Source organism: Balaenoptera ricei, chromosome 1 (genome assembly GCF_028023285.1).
Source record: "Balaenoptera ricei isolate mBalRic1 chromosome 1, mBalRic1.hap2, whole genome shotgun sequence".
NCBI lineage: Eukaryota > Metazoa > Chordata > Mammalia > Artiodactyla > Balaenopteridae > Balaenoptera > Balaenoptera ricei.
Genome location: NC_082639.1, coordinates 102,599,656 through 102,616,110, shown reverse-complemented (window position 1 = coordinate 102,616,110; position 16,455 = coordinate 102,599,656). Strand labels below are relative to the sequence as shown.

The window sequence follows — 16,455 nt, the reverse complement described above, 5'->3', positions numbered from 1 at the left end:
GCTGACTGAGAAGGAGGAAGTGGCTAGAAGGAATGCCAAGTGGTCATGGTGGCTTCCAGAGAATGCTAGTGGTTTCTCCATTTAAGCTGGTATCTAAACAGTCGCTATCTTTGCAGTTCTAGTGGAATGGGTTTTGGCACACTTGGGGGCAGATTTGTTAATTGGCTCCATGTCTCCTTGGGTGGCCTTCAATTTTATGGGTGATAGCACCAGAGGACCAGCTCTGCCAGGGGAAAGAAGGAGTATTCCATTAATCTGGCTATGGGTTATTAAGCCACTCTTTCTTCCTGTCACCGACAGATTGTGAATAACACTGTGTTCTCTCCCACCCTCCTCCTCTGCCTCCCCTTCTCTTTCCACAGCCTGGGGAGCACAGTGAATCTAGAAAAGCCTCGCTGTTCTCAACCCTGGTGGGTCCTGGCCTGTCTGGCCCTTGGTAATGGGAAGGGACCCCTTTTTCCTCCTTTCTACACCTGTTGGTCCCCAGCCACCTGGGAGTCCCCTCCAGAAACCTGACTTGCAGCTTCCGCAGTGCCGGACCGCTGGCCAGAGTGGTGGATTCCTCCCAGGAGCTGGTGTAGCCTTTGGCAGGGGATCAGCTCCTCGGGTCATTGATTTCAACTGCTCAGCATCTTGTCTCAGCTCTTCTTGTGCGTCTGCCTCTCTCAATTCAATTCTAATAACTTTATTGGCACAAAGATGCGGAGAAAGGATTGCCAAAGTCAATAATCAAGTTTCTGCAACCGAGATAATTTTTTTTTTTTTGGTGGTTGTTTCGTACAGATAAGAATTGTGTGGGCTCATATTGGGTTTTATCTTTGGATTATTCTCTCATAAGACAGTACATATTAGGAGGTCTGAGTCAGATTATTTCTCTCAGTTATACAGCCTCATTATTCTCTACTTCTTGGTTTATGCTTGTTTGTTTGCCTGTCTCTTTTTAACACAATTATTTTAATGACAAAAAATCAGGTAAGCGAATTTTTATTGATCACCTACTATGTCCTAGGCAGTGTGATGGGGTATTTAAAAACATACACTATATTTTATCGAGAGTAGGAAAAAGCTGAGTCAGGCTATAAAGAAGTGATGAAATGTGACTGCCCATCTATCCAAGGCAACTAATAATATAATTCCTATCAGTTAGAGAGGAAAGAGAGCTGAATGGTTAAGTGTGTGGGTTCTCAGCTCTTCCCCCTCTTTATGTGACTTTGGGCAAACTTCCTTGTGCCTCAGTTTCTTCACCTAAGAAAAGGGAATAATACCAATAGCAATACCTCTTAGGGTTGTTGTGAGAGTCATGTAAGATTGAACATAAAGCACTTAGAAAAAGCCCTGGCAATCAGTAAGCACTTAATAAATGTTAGCTATTTTTATTACTGTGATTTCCAGAGACCTTAACGGTTTTCTTTTCCAAGCTCCTCCTCTTCTCAGGGAGTATCTAGGGGGCCAGCGAGACTGACTTGCCCAAAGTCACAGTTTGGTCTCTAACTGCAGACAACGATGCTAATGACCTCGACACCATGCTGCCCCTTGGTCAGTGGTGTGAATTTTGATTCTAGAAACTCAAGCAAAATTTCGGTGGGGGATTCCTCTCCAGACCACCATACCATGAATAACCACTCACAGAGTATGCTGGGACTTCCACTGTCTCCGACTCACTTGATTTCTTGGAGTGGAATTACACAGACATGACCAGCATCCGACTGAATGATGGTACCTCTGGTTCATACGGTGTCAGGATGGTACAGTGTTTAAGAGCCACAGTCTGGTGCCAGACAGACTTGATTCAAATCTTGGCTCTTCCCTTTATACATGCTCTGTGATCTCAGACCAGTTACTTAACAGCTCTAAGCCTCAAGTTACTCACAAGTAAACATGGATAGTAATGACACTACCCCTCACTGCATCATCATAAGGATGAAACACAGTAGCATATAAAGAGCTCAGCCTGGTGACTGGTACAGAGTAATTGTGAATACGTGGAAATTAATATGGTTTTTATACTAGTTTTTGGTACTTTCTTTTACCCATCCTCATTTTATCCTCAAGACATCCTTCTAAGAGAGGAAAGAGAGATTCTTTTATTCCCACCACTTATTCATAAAGGTTAACTTAGCATCATAGCTGGCAGTGGGACCTGAACACACAAAGGCTTCAGTGACCCTAAAGCAGTGCTCCTTCTCCTATACTTACACCTCAGGGACTAAGAAAACCTGAAAATGTCCTCGAAATCGAGAGGGAAGGGGAAATAAAGAAGAAAAACTGGGAACATTAATAGGGTCATCACAAACTGAAAGTTGGAGTGATGTTTTTGTTAGACACATTAAATCAAAATGCACACAAATGAAGCAGAGATGGAAAAAAGAAAGTTCCATGTAGCCCCAGAAGGACCAAACAACAACAACAATGTGAAGCACACTAGCTACAGAGAAGGACAGACAAACCAATAATCAGAAGCTCCCTTGTAAGTTAAGGCCAGGAGAATGGTGTAGGGAATTAAACACTTTCAGCTTATCCCAGATCTGGTGCAAAAACAAGACAGGGAGAGGGAAGGGAAGAGGGCCATAGAGTAAAGGATCAGATCATTGTCTGCAAAGACTGTGCATTGTCACGAAAATGGTTCTGAAGATGAACGTGGTTGCTAAGATCATAAACTTTGCATTCACGTAACCACAAGCTAGGAGGTCAGTGCATTCTGGAATTGTTCGTTAAGTCAGGATGCAATCGGATGAGAGGAGGGAAAGGTGCCCATTTCCTATAGGTCCTTCTTTTCCCTCTCTTCCCAAGGCGCTGCGAATCTGGAGGTCCTGCACAGCTGTCTACTTGCATTGGGAGAGGCAGGGGAAAGTCCATGCACTGACTGCCTACTCTATGGAGACAGGAGCCAGGTCTGTCCACCTGGGACCTCAGCACCTTGGACAGTTTGCCACCTTCTGTAACTCTTTGTTGATGGATCCCTTGGGAAACTCTACTAGGTACTTTGCTATCCAGTGGTAAAGGGACAGCTGCCAGGGCAGTATGGCATGACAAGGAAAGAATGCTATGAAAATCCAAGAAACAAGAAAGGAACCTGGGCCTTTTACACTGAAAGAAAGTAATGATGGGAAGGAGTATAAGGGGAAGAGTGAGAGATGGGTACCACGGTGAGGGAACAGGAGCTGGCATGCCTGTCTTGAAGGGTCTGAGGGACTTGGAGCAGATTCACAGAGGGGACCGATCATGGCCTGGGATAGTCCCAGGGGTGGGGGCTCGCCTCAGACAAGCAGAGGAAGGAGCAACTGGAAGATTGTCCTGGTCTTTCAGCTACACTGGCATGTCCTGACTTCACCTACTGGGAACAGTGCTTGTCGATGGGTTAGGGGTACTTCAGTTGGTGCCTTTTTTCAAATCAGCTGCTGGGCTCATCCATGAGCTTGAGGATGACATTTGCTTATGGAGAAGGAATCTTCTGCTCCTTGAAACCACAAAGCCTACTTTCAGGCCTGTCCTCATGGGGTGCACTGTTTTGAATTCAGTAAATTAAATTGGGAAGTAAGAGCCATCACGCTGTTTGGATTTATTGCCCATTTGCGTTTTTAAGCCAACATTTGTAAAGTGCTGTGTAATTTAAAACAATCTCATACATTATCCATTTGGTTCTTGAAATAACTCTGCTAGTTCCATTTTATAGAGGTAAAATCAAGGTCTTAAAGATTCAAATAAGGTCACGCAGCTAACAAATGTCCATCAGACTTCCTGATTTTGCTGTTTTGTTTTGCTTATTTCCTCACACATAATTTTTTTTTTCACTATACCAATCAAGGTTATCATGAGGCTATAACTTAGAGTTCATGAATGAGTGACAGGGCATCAGCGAATCTCCTAAAATTATTTGCAGAATTTGCATAAGAGGGCATATTTGCTCTTTTTTCTGGGGAGGAGAGGTCACAGTTTGAGCAGATTCATGAAAGTTTTCATGATACACGAAACATTAAACAGCACATCATAAAAAGAAAAACTGTATTGCTGAACACTTCTTTTGCATCCAACACGTACCCCCATCCACTCCAGTGCAAACTTAGTCCAAACTAAGCCCCTTATAATTATTCCAATATTTGGAATTGGGCTACATAAAACATTCAGATCAATTGAATCTTCACTTTTATTGGAAAGTTTTGGCTCTGTGTAGACACAGCCCAGCTCTCTCTTGTCCTTACTGTTCCCTGTGTCTTTTCCTCCCATTTACCATCCAGCCCGGGGAGGGGAGAAGGTGGACAGGCAGGAAATGATGTTTCTGGTACTCTTTAGAATACTAGCCTCCAGCCCAGCCCCTTTAACAGACATTCTTGGTTTCCCACCCAGAATCCCAGTTTGTCTGTTTTTCCTCGGGGTGGTCATGGACTTTCCTGAACTTGGCCCTATTCCCAGGCCCAGCACATCAATCTTGATAATCTCACCAATCACAGTAATTTTATTCCCCCTGCTAGGAACTGGCTTAAGAGGGAACATGTGGGACTTCCCTGCTGGCTGAGTGGTAAAGAATCTGCCTTCCAACGCAGGGGACGCGGGTTCGATCCCTGGTCGGGGAACTAAGGTCTCACAAGCTGGGGTTCAGGGGCGGGGCAACTAAGCCCTCGCACCACAACTACTGAGCTCGCACACCTCAACTAAGAGAGCCTGTGTGCTGCAAACTACAGAGCCCACGCGCCCTGGAGCCTGCGTGCCACAACTAGAGAAGAGAAAACCCGCATGCCACAACTAGAGAGAAGGCTGCAAGCCACAACAAAAGATCCCGCAAGCCTCAAGGAAGATCTTGTGTGCCACAACTAAGACCCGACACAGCCATAAATAAATAAATAAATCTTAAAAAAAAAAAAAAAAAAAGAAGGAACATGTAACTCAATTCTGGTTAACAAGATTGGAGGGTAACTCTTCTGGGAAAGATTTTTAGCTTTTCAAAGAACTACAAAGAGTACAGAGGTCTCTTTTCTACCTCTGAACATGGTTGCACACAGATCGGATCCTTGGAGCTGTAGCAGCCATCTTGTGGCCACGAGGGAAAATGGCCAACAAGGTGAAGATGGCTGAGCAGAAAGTACAGAAAAACGCTAGGTCTTTGATGAGGTGGTTGAAATATTGAATTAACCAAGGAGCTGCCCTCCTTTTAAACCCTGTGTTATATGAGATAGCAAATGCCCTCATTATTTAAGGCATTTTGAATTGAGTTGACAGTGACTTGCTGGCAAAAGCATCCTAATGAACATGAGTCCCTTGCCATGGAACTCCTTCTATGGAATGTCTTAAAGTAAGATCATTTGCTGTTTTTGAGTTAGACCCGGCTTATAGAAAATAAAGAGCTAGTGTAACTGGATGAATGACCAAAATAGGAGGGGTTGGGTAAGATCTCATGAATTAACCTATATGACCCCAAATTCCAAATTTTAGAAGGGACTTTTGAGATAATTTAGGTGATTTTTAAAATTCTGACCCATGGACCCCTACAGTTATGCAGGGATGCTTTAGAAACCTATAAATGTTTGATTCAAATTCATTTAGAATTGTGTTCTACAATTTAAAATTCCTCAATTAAAAACTCACAGTTATGGGCTTCCCTGGTGGTGCAGTGGTTGAGAATCTGCCTGCCAATGCAGGGGACACGGGTTCGAGCCCTGGTCTGGGAAGATCCCACATGCCGCGGAGCAACTAGGCCCGTGAGCCACAACTACTGAGCCTGCACGTCTGGAGCCTGTGCTCTGCAACAAGAGAGGCCGCGACAGTGAGAGGCCCGCGCACCGCGATGAAGAGTGGCCCCCACTTGCCACAACTTGAGAAAGCCCACGCACAGAAACGAAGACCCAACACAGCCAAAAAATAAATAAATAAATAAATAATAATTTTTTTAAAAAATTAAAAAAAAAAAAGATATACTCTCAGTAACCTTCAAATATACAACAGTACTGTCAACTGTAGTCACCATGCTGTACATTACATCCCCAGAACTTATTTAAAAAAAAAATCACAGTTAAATATTTCACACACCAAATGCTTATTACTGGAGACAACTCAGGCATTAAATTGTGCTTCTGTGTATACAGTTCCTAACATAAATATTTTGTAAATGTTCATTTATTCAGAATATGCAGCTCTGTACTGGTTCTTTCTTTATTATTATTATTATTTAAATGCAGGCCTTCCCATGTCTGTTTACATAAAATTATACACATGAGTATCAAATATACCATGCATGGGCCCTGTGAAATTAAGTGTCAGGTGAAATATACCTTTGCTCAGCCCCTATGTGATCATGGTATAATAATAAGTTTTTAAAAAATAATTAGGCAGGTGTTGTGGTGCAAAGATTGTGTCACCTTACACATAGTTTTAGCACCTATTATAAAATGTGAATGCTTCTCTCTTCCTTTTAAAGATAATAAGCTCACCTTGGCAAGGTAAAGCTTCTGGGTTAATCCTAGAAAACTGGTCAGCAAAGACATTATGCCTAAAATACATATTCAGTGTTCCAAGCAAAATAAATTTGTTTATCTTAAAATTTTGAGTAAATATCTGACAGAGATAAGCAATGGAGAAGCTGAGACATCACTGGACATAACTGCTCACGGTTGTTATTACAATGTATCCAGCACTGTTCTAAGGTCTCACCTGTATTGACTGATTTAAACCACCCACGAACCTTGTAAGGTTGGTACAATTATTGTGCCCCATTTTACAGATGAAGAATCAAGACAGAGGCACTCAGCCAGCAAGTGGTAGTCCAGGATTTGAACCCACAAAGTTTGCCTCCAGAATCCGGACTCTCATTCACTACATCGTATTTTCCTTCAAACAATGAAGATTTACTTGGTTGAAAAAGCTGTTCACTGACTCCCTCCCTCCAGATTGGATGTTTGCCAGTTAAGGAATGACAGCAGATCTTACCTGCTGTTATTGACTCCACTTTGAAGGGAAATTCTCCTCATAGCCTTGTTTCAAACTTTTGGACCTGAAATTGTAGGGTGAAAAACTGATGTATTTGCAACCACTTATTTGTGTGAATTAAGATTTTCTCAATACTATGCAACTAAAACAAATTTTTAAAATACATTGAATGAGAATTATTTACAAATTGCTAAGATGTGGAAGCAACCTAAGTGTCCATCAAGAAATGAATGGATAAAGAGGATGTGGTACACACACACACACACACACACACACACACACAAAATGGAATACTACTCAGCCAAAAAAAAATGGCTGGGCTTCCCTGGTGGTGCAGTGGTTGAGAATCTGCCTGCCAATGCAGGGGACACGGGTTCGAGCCCTGGTCTGGGAAGATCCCACATGCCGCGGAGCGACTAGGCCCGTGAGCCACAACTACTGAGCCTGCGCATCTGGAGCCTGTGCCCCGCAACAAGAGAGGCTCCCACAGTGAAAGGCCCGCGCACCGCGATGAAGAGTGGCCTCCGCTTGCCTCAACTAGAGAAAGCCCTCGCACAGAAACAAAGACCCAACACAGCCATAAATAAATTAATTAATTAATTAAAAAAAAATGGCTGAGCAGTATTTTGCCATTTGCGACAGCATGGATGGATTTGGAGGGTATTATGCTAAGTGAAGTAAGTCAGACAGGGAAAGACAAATACTGTAAGATATCACTTATATGTGGAATCTAAAAAATACAACAAACTAAATATAACAAAAAAGAAGCTGACTCACAGTTACAGAGAAGAAACTAGTAGTTACCAGTGGGGAGAGGGAAGGGGAGAGAGGTAGGGGACTAAGAGGTACAAACGATTATATATAAAATAAATAAGCTACAAAGATATAATGTACAACACAGGAAATACAGCCAATATTTTATAATAACTATAAATGGAGTATAACCTTTAAAAATTGTGAATCACTATATTGTACACCTGTAACATATAATATTGTACAGCAACTATACATCAATTAAAAAATACATTGATGAGGCTGATATAAGATTATAACTGTCATTGGTTTCCCTTGTTTTCAAATTTTATGCATTCATTGGAACCTTTTTTTTCTTATAGATTAACATGGTGACAAGTAATTTTTACAAAACTCAACTTATAAAGTGAATTTATGGTAATGTCCACCTCTGTCTTATTTGATAGATGTGGACCTGTCCTTCCTGTTTTGGGCAATGAACTTTGGAACATTCTGCGGCTGGTAGAGAGCAAATTTTAGAAAAGGACTTAGGAGCAAGGAATAAAAACTCAGTGGCTTAAACAAAGAGGGGTTTGTTTCTCTCACATAACAAGAAGTCAGGAGGTAGGTGGTGCTGGTGATGGTCTGGCAGTTCAACAATAGCAGGGCCAACCTCTCTGTGATTCTCTTGGCCTTTCCCTCGTGGGCACAGGAAGACTGGTGTAGGTGTGGCCAACACATTCACCCTCTAGACAGGAAAAGGAGCAAGGACAGCACCTGCCTCCTCTTTCCCTTCCATCAGGAAAGCAAAATGTTTATAGAAAATTCCTGCAGCTTCTGCTTACATCGCACAAGCCAAATCTGTCACCTGGTCACTTCCAGTGCAGGGAGGCTAGAAAAGTACTTAGCTTTCCTGGGCTTTATAAACAAGGTGGGCAAGAGAAATGAGGCTGGGAATGGATGCTGAGTCAACCACAGAAGCTGCCACAAAGAAAAACGAAGACTTTCCAGGTTACCTTGGGCAAATGGTCCTTTAGGGAACCAAACAATGTTGGCTTTGAGGGATTTAATAAGTAGGACATACGTACACCCATTTTAAAACATTTGATTAACTGCTTATTATGCATCTAACACTGTACTGGGTGCTGGTGAGTCTCAGAGGTTGGACTGTAGAGGCTTCTCCCACCTGAAGGAGGAGATGAGTTTGCTAACCAATTTTCCACTTGCTAAGGAATCATGGGAAATTCTCCATCTCCATTTTTGTATAAACAATAGGGTTAGATCTCTAAGAACACTTCAAACTCTAGAGTTCTCTGATTTTGTATAAAAAAATCACTGGGCTTCCCTGGTGGTGCAGTGGTTGAGAATCTGCCTGCCAATGCAGGGGACACGGGTTCGAGCCCTGGTCTGGGAAGATCCCACATGCCGCGGAGCGACTAGGCCCGTGAGCCACAACTACTGAGCCTGCGCGTCTGGAACCTGTGCTCCGCAACAAGAGAGGCCGCGATAATGAGAGGCCCGCGTGCCGCGATGAAGAGTGGCCCCCACTTGCCGCAACTAGAGAAAGCCCTCAGAAACGAAGACCCAACACGGCCAAAAATAAATAAATAAAATTTTTTTTTTAAAAATCACTTAAGATGTTCTCTGTCCCTGCTTCAATGCCACTATCAGTGTTACTCTCAGCAACATGTAATGACCCATATTTTTCTAGCAGCTTACGTGTCATGGCATTAATTTGATATGATGGGAGCAACCAGAATGTTACATGGGAATTATATTTTAATGGGAAGTAGTGCTACAAGCTTCAGAAGCAAGGACAGATGGTAGAAACTTGGAAAAGAAAGGAAAAAGTCAACATTAACAGGAAATAAGGATTTAGACTATGAAGCTAGTATCAATAAGCAATTTATAAAGATGAATTTTTGTCCTTCTAAGATTCTATCACTCTTTAGACCCCCTTTCAGGAACAAGTGGCATACCTGTTTCTGAAGGTGGTTGCTCTTCATACGACCTCAGGTATTTACCCTGAGAGACCATGTAGACACAGTCTTTCACACATTCAATAAACCTGCAATGAGCACCTATTATGTTCCAAGCACTGTAGTAGGTCCTTGGGACATAAACACAAAACAAGTCTTGGTCCCTTACCTTAGGATGCTTATGTCTACTGGAAGAAAAATGGATACTCTGACTAAAAGTTGAAATTCACTGCGACAAGCTGCCATAATAGAATTGTGCAGGGGAAACCCTGCAGCGATCCGGGTCAATCCCACCTGATGCAGGCATGGGGCAGGGAGGGGGAGGGTGGTGGAGGAATGGAAAGAGTCTTCACAGGCAGAGGAGAGGTAACTTTTGAGCGGTAGGACAAGTGCAAAGACATGGAAATGTGTTTGGAAAATTACATGTCATTTCATGCATCTCCTAGAATACAGTGTACATGGGGGAGAAGGGTGAGTGAAGCATTTGGAGCGTTTAGCTCATTTTGAAAGTGTTTTGGGTACCTTATACACAAAAGGATAGGCTAGCAAATTAAGGGAAAGCTTTGCTGGATATTGGTTTTTCTTGATTTCTTTTTGCAACCAGCTTTTATTTCTACTATCTGTTTATTACAGGGGCTGAAGCCTGGGAACTACTCATCCCAGCCTCCTTTACCTCCAGGGTTTTGAACACCATTAACAGTCAGCCAATGAGATGCACTTGCTCACATTTGGGGATGGAAAGGAGCTGTGTTATTCTGTCTCTGGCAGTGGCTTGTGTGTGTTTGGGCTTTGGCAGAAACAAGGTTTTACAAAGTTCTCAAAGCATCCCTGTCGACTACCCCCATTCACTACCGTAGGACGGCTGTGATCATCAGTGACAGCTTCCTGCAGTTTCCTGACCCGGATGTCAACAACAACTTTCTAATTTGTAGGACCACGGCTGCCATGGTGAACCTAAAAGCTAGCGGTAGCTCTCCCTACTCTCATTTTCTCAACAGTTGTGTAAGCATCCAATCCCCTCTATTAAATATCGCTGCTTGAAATACCAAGAGCAGTTTCTCTTTTCCTGACTGAATGTTGACTGATACCATATAAATATAAATGAAGGTAAGGGACAAAACCATCCTTAGTGGCAGGCAATATAATTGTCTACATAGAAAATCTACAGTTAAATTTTAGAACTGAAAAAAATGTTCATCAAGGTTGCTGGATATTAATATAAAAAAAAATCAATGCACACATCACAAACCTGGATGTCATCCTTCTTTCCTCTCTGTACCTCCCACATCTAACCAATCACCAAATCTTGTTGATTATACCTACTCAATATTTCTAAAATGTACCAACACCCCCCTGCCACCACCCTCAACCAGACCACCAACATTTTCTCCTAGATTACTTAGTCCATCTGGGATGCTATTTAAGGAATACCATAGACTGGGTGGCTCATACACAACAGAAATTTTTTTCTCCCTCTTCTGAAAGCTGGGAAGTTTAAGATCAAGGTGCTGGCAGATTGTGTGTCTGCTGAGAGTCTGCTTCCTGGTTCATAGATGGCTGCCTTTTCACTGTGTTCTGACACAGCTGAAGGGACTAGGGAGCTCCCTGGGGTCTCTTTTATAAGGGCATTAATTCTATTCATGAGGGCACCACCCTCATGATCTAATCATCTCCCCAGAACCCCACCTCCAATTACCCTCACATTGAGGGTTAGGTTTCAACATGAATTTTGGGGGGACACAAACATTCAGTCTATAGCAATCACCATAACGGACTCCTAACTGGTCTTCTGGATGCAGTTTTATCTTCTTGCATTCCTCACCGCATAGCTGGAATGGTCTTTCTAAAACACGAACTCAATCCAGGCATTCTCTTGCTTCAAAGTCTCCTCATTACTCTTAGGAACAATTCCAAACTCCTAAACATGGTTTATAAAGTCCTTCACAATCTGCCCCCATCTGCCTCTCTAGTTTTATTTCTTTCTACACCACACTTCTCTCTTGAGAGCTCCAACCATACTGTAATTCTTTCACATTCTCAAATAAACCTTTTCATAAGCAGTTGTCTCCATCTGGGACATGGCATCCTTCTCCATAGCCCCACCGCACCCCCTCCTTGCCCCTTTAGCTCCTAAACAACCTTCAAGCTTGGGATTGGACCTCATCTCCTCTGACTTGGTAAACTAGGCCAAGAGTCCTGCCAAGTGCTCTCATAACTCCCTGGACCCCCAGCCCCACCATGGCGCATACTGTACTTTATTATTGTTGCTTGTTTAATTGTTCTCCTTCAGCCAACTGTAACCTCCACAAAGGCTGGAAGTGTGTGCATCATTGTATTTCTAGTGCTGACACATAGAAGATGCCTATTAAATATATGCTGAAAATAAACCCCTATTCTAGGTCCTTTTCAGAGGTTGGATTAAAGGATGAGGGGGTTTGGCGAAAAGGGTGAAGACCACCAAGCCTCTACTGATGGGTTATGGTCCTGCACAAACCACCACAGAGGACCACAGTGAAGTTCATTTGTATCTCAGTAAACTCCAGAATGAGGTGAAGCACTTGCCTTGGGGGCACAACTTAGGGAGGTACCAAAAAGCTCAGGAATTGAGATACAGAATACTTTACTGAATGTGATAGCCATAGCAGAGCTGGAGGCATAAGGAAAGACCAGGAAAAATACTGAGCCTGTCTATATTCAAAATTTGCCTATTTTGTATATTTTGTTCAAGTTTTTGCATTTTGCTTTTAAAATATTGCATTAAAATACTATTTATTCTACCGATTACTGAGTTTTTTGGCATGCTCTTAAATTTTGTACCTCAAGTAAGTTCATCACTCACCTAACCGTAGTCCCAGCTCTAAAGTATCTGTAGCGTGTTTTACCAAACTCTCATGGGGAGGCTTTTTCTATCTCCTTGTTCAATATAATGTTTGCTGTAGGTTTTTTTTTTTATATACCCTTTATAAATTAAGAGCTTCCCTCTTATTCCTGGCTTACCAAATATATTTATTAGGAATGGTCATTGAGGTTAATAAGTACTTTTTAAGTATCTATCAAGATGATTATTCGTGTCTCTCCTTTAAGAATCTAGTGAATTCAACAGCCAAGACATGAAAACAACCAAAATGTCCATCAACAGATGAATGGATAAAGAAGATGTGATACATATATACTATGGAATATTACTCAGCCATAAAAAAGAATGAAATAAAGTCATTTGCAGCAACATGGATGCAACTAGAGGTTATCGTACTAAGTCAGAAAGACACATACCATATACCGATACCAAATAGCACTTATATGTGGAATCTAAAATATGACACAAATGAACCTATCTACAAAACAGAAACAGACTCAGAGACATAGAGAATAGACTTGTGGTTGTCAAGGGGGAGGAGTGTGGGGGAGGGATGAAGTGGGAAGTTGGTGTTAGCAGATGTAAGCTATCATATACAGAATGGATAAACAACAAGGTCCTACTGTATAGCACAGGGAACTATAGAAAGAATATAAAAAAAGAATGTATATATATATATATAATTGAATCACTTTGCTGTACAGCAGAAATTAACACATTGTAAATCAACTATACTTCAATTAAAAAAATAAGAAAGAGAATGTAGTGAATTACATGGATAACAAGTTATATTTTTCCCAATTATTTTAATCATAAATAAACAGTATGCATATCTATGGATCAATTATCTTCTGTCATTTGAATTATAACCTTAGGTCAAATCCCCTACTAATATTCTCATAAATTAGTGTGTTGCCATTTTATTTTCAGCTTTTTCATTTTAAACTTTTCCCAAATGCAGCATATGTTTTTAAAAAATGCTATTATCAGTAGCTGCAGTCTTCCTTCACTAGTGGTCTGGGGAAATTTAACAGGTTTTCATTTCCTAGTGCATCTTGTTTTCTGTCACATTTTGTGCTTGAGGGAGGGCCTGGCTGTACTGACAGTACAATGATCGTTACACCTGAAATTTTCACTACCTTTTAGGAGAAATAAGAGAAAATCTCCACACATGGCAGAATTCTGTCAGGGAAATTTACTGCCATAGAATCCTCTAACACGTCTGAATGCTGCAGAAAAATTAACTTGGCGCTTAGGTAGCCAACTCTTTTATGTCTTCTCTTCATATCGTGGCTGGGAATGTAAAGTAAAAAATTATTTCATGACTGACTCACCAAGGGCCGTTCAGCCTCTTCTTTCTTTTCTAGGAGGATCTGTTGACTGTTGATTAATTGGATAAGTCAATGTGAAGCCCTGCATCAGAAGATGCAAGATGGAACAGCTGCACGGGGTAAAGCCAAGGAAGTAAGTAAGATTGTCCAGGAGAATTGTGGACAGCGGTTGTGCACAGTGGTTGCGGAAGTGGGCTAGACTCGAGTGTAAGCTTCAGGAGAGCAGGGGCCCCGTCTGCCTCCGTGGCTGCACCTGCTGCACGTAGCACACGAGTACTCAGTAAATACCTAGCAATGGATAAAAGAATGAACCAATAAATCCTGCCAGACTCCACCGTCAAGGACTAAGCTAAGGGGAGGAACATGAGAAGGGATCAAAATATCCAGAAACATAGCGTCACGAATGCCAAAGAATGTTTTAAGTGGAGGGAACAGACATTGTGTTAAATATTGCCAAGAAGTTGCAGCAATTACAAAATGGTTGATTGGAAGTAAGAAAAGAAAAACACTACAGCAGTGACTTAAAAAAATAATGGTTTGGAGACTTCCCTGGCGGTCCAGCAGTTAAGACCCCACGCTTCAAATGCAGGGGGCGTGGGTTTGATCCCTAGTCCTGGAACTAAGATCCCACATGCCACACGGTGTGGAAAAAAAAAAAAATGCTTTTGATGTTGTTGTTTGTTTGGTGCATGGCAGGAAGTTCAGGAGGTAGTCTAAGATGGGGCAGTGGCTCAACAATGCCAGAGACCCAGCTCCTTTCTCTCTGCCCTTCGCAGTGTGCTGACTTGCTTCTTGTGTCACAGGATGGCTGCTGCACCTCCAGGTGTGTCCACATCCGCAGCAAGAGGAGGCATGGGCAAAAGGGTAAGGAGCAGGCCAGCTGAGTCCGTCCATTTTTCTCAGGAACACCAAAACTTTCCCAGAAGAAGCTTTCACTTTCCTTTCTTTGTTGAGATCTGGGTCACATACTCACCTCTTGATCAATTCCTGACCAAAAGTCTTGAGACTGTGTTACCCAGCTACGGCTCGCCGCCTGACGCGCATAGAAGCCAATACTACAGCAGCAGCTTTTGAAAAAAGAAAGAGCTTTTTCACGAGATCGGGAGACAAGGAGACAGGAGGCAAGACTCTCAAACCTGTCTCTATGATCCAGGGTTCGGCGTGATTTTTAAGGGGTTAGGAGACTTTCAAATTTGGAAGCTGATTGGCTAGTCTTGAATTAGTCCATGAGCTACTCATGCTGCTGGAAGCCAGATTTTCCTCACTGAAGAACTTCTGGCTTCTTAGAGGGCCCTGGTGGTAACATCTCTACCCTGTGAGTTCCGTAGACTGAAGAGTCTTGGTTCCGGGTCATCCTGGAGACGGGAGTTCTCACCTTGCCCATGCGCAGTGCTGCCTCTGTGAAACAACTCCAGGTTTGATTAATCAACAACCTATTTAAGGAGGCAAAACCAGTTTAAGCTGGTCAGTTTTACGTGTTTTAATCAGATTCGTTCCCTGCAGCTGAGGAAGGGCCTCTCCCTGCACTCAACTGGTCTCCAATGGTGACTCAAAAAAATGGGATTCTGTTGGAGGGAAGAAGGGAAAATGCGTGTTGGGTAAACAATGGGTGTTGTCTGTTGCAGATGTTACATTTTTAAAGGACCCAAGCAGGATCGGCAGCATAATTTGCGGGGTTCACTGCAAAATGAGAATTTAAGATTCCCTATTCAAAATTTATTACGAATTTCAAAACCACAGCAGTGAAGCATTAAACCAAGCACGGAGGCCCTTCTGAGTGTGGAACCCCTCTGAGTGTGAGGCCCTGTGCAAATGCATTTATACCATGTCCGTGAAGTCAGCCTCAGACCCAAAGCTGCCCATTGAGCTGGGCAGTTGGGAGATCATTGGTCAATTCAGGTGACTTGGGGAGGAGAGAAGGGGAAGAGAATGCAGTAGGCAGAGGATTGAATGGGAGGTGAGAAAGTGGAGATGGCACCAACATTTCTTGTAGAAAATAGACATGATGCAGTGGGAGAAAGCTGGCTAAATAGGGAAAGAAAGTAGAGAGTGGGCAGAGGCTGCATGTCCCCAGCAAACCACTGCCCGGACATTTTCTTTTTCCTTTTTTTTTAATAAACTTTTTAAAAATTTGTATTTATTTGTTTTTATTTTTTGGCTACGTTGGGTCTTCGTTGCTACACGTGGGCTTTCTCTAGTTGTGGTGAGCAGGGTCTACTCTTCGTTGCGGTGCGTGGGCTTCTCACTGTGGTGGCTTCTCTTGTTGCAGAGCACAGGCTCTAGGTGCACGGGCTTCAGTAGTTGTGGCATGCGGGCTCAGTAGCTGTGGCTCGTGGGCTCTAGAGCGCAGGCTCAGTAGCTGTGGCACACAGGCTTAGTTGTTCCGTGGCATGTGGGATCTTCCTGGACCAGGGCTCAAACCCATGTCCCCTGCATTGACAGGTGGATTCGTAACCACTGCGCCACCAGGGAATCCCTGCCCAGGCATTCTCTCTCTCTCTGTCTCTCTCTCTCTCTCTGTCTCTCTCTCTCTCTGTCTCTCTCTCTCTCTCTCTGTCTCTCTCTCTCTCTCTGTCTCTCTGTCTCTCTCTGTCTCTCTCCCTCTCTCTCTCTCTCTCCTAGGCCAGTCTGTGTTGGA

At 42.8% G+C, this 16,455-nt stretch overlaps 2 long non-coding RNA genes across 2 annotated transcripts in view; both read right to left on the bottom strand.

The window, feature by feature from the left end:
* Positions 1-644, bottom strand: part of LOC132351503 (uncharacterized) — a 109,799-nt gene extending 109,155 nt beyond the window's left edge. The window contains exon 1 of the long non-coding RNA XR_009498364.1: positions 513-644. This is a non-coding gene — a long non-coding RNA (uncharacterized LOC132351503). The remainder of the gene's footprint in view (positions 1-512) is intronic.
* A 6,270-nt stretch (positions 645-6,914) lies between these two features.
* Positions 6,915-15,193, bottom strand: LOC132351508 (uncharacterized). Its single transcript, XR_009498365.1, has 3 exons — positions 14,791-15,193; positions 13,821-14,105; positions 6,915-6,982 (listed from the first exon to the last, which is right to left on the bottom strand). It is a non-coding gene; the product is annotated as an uncharacterized LOC132351508 (long non-coding RNA).
* Between the last annotated feature and the right edge of the window lie 1,262 nt (positions 15,194-16,455).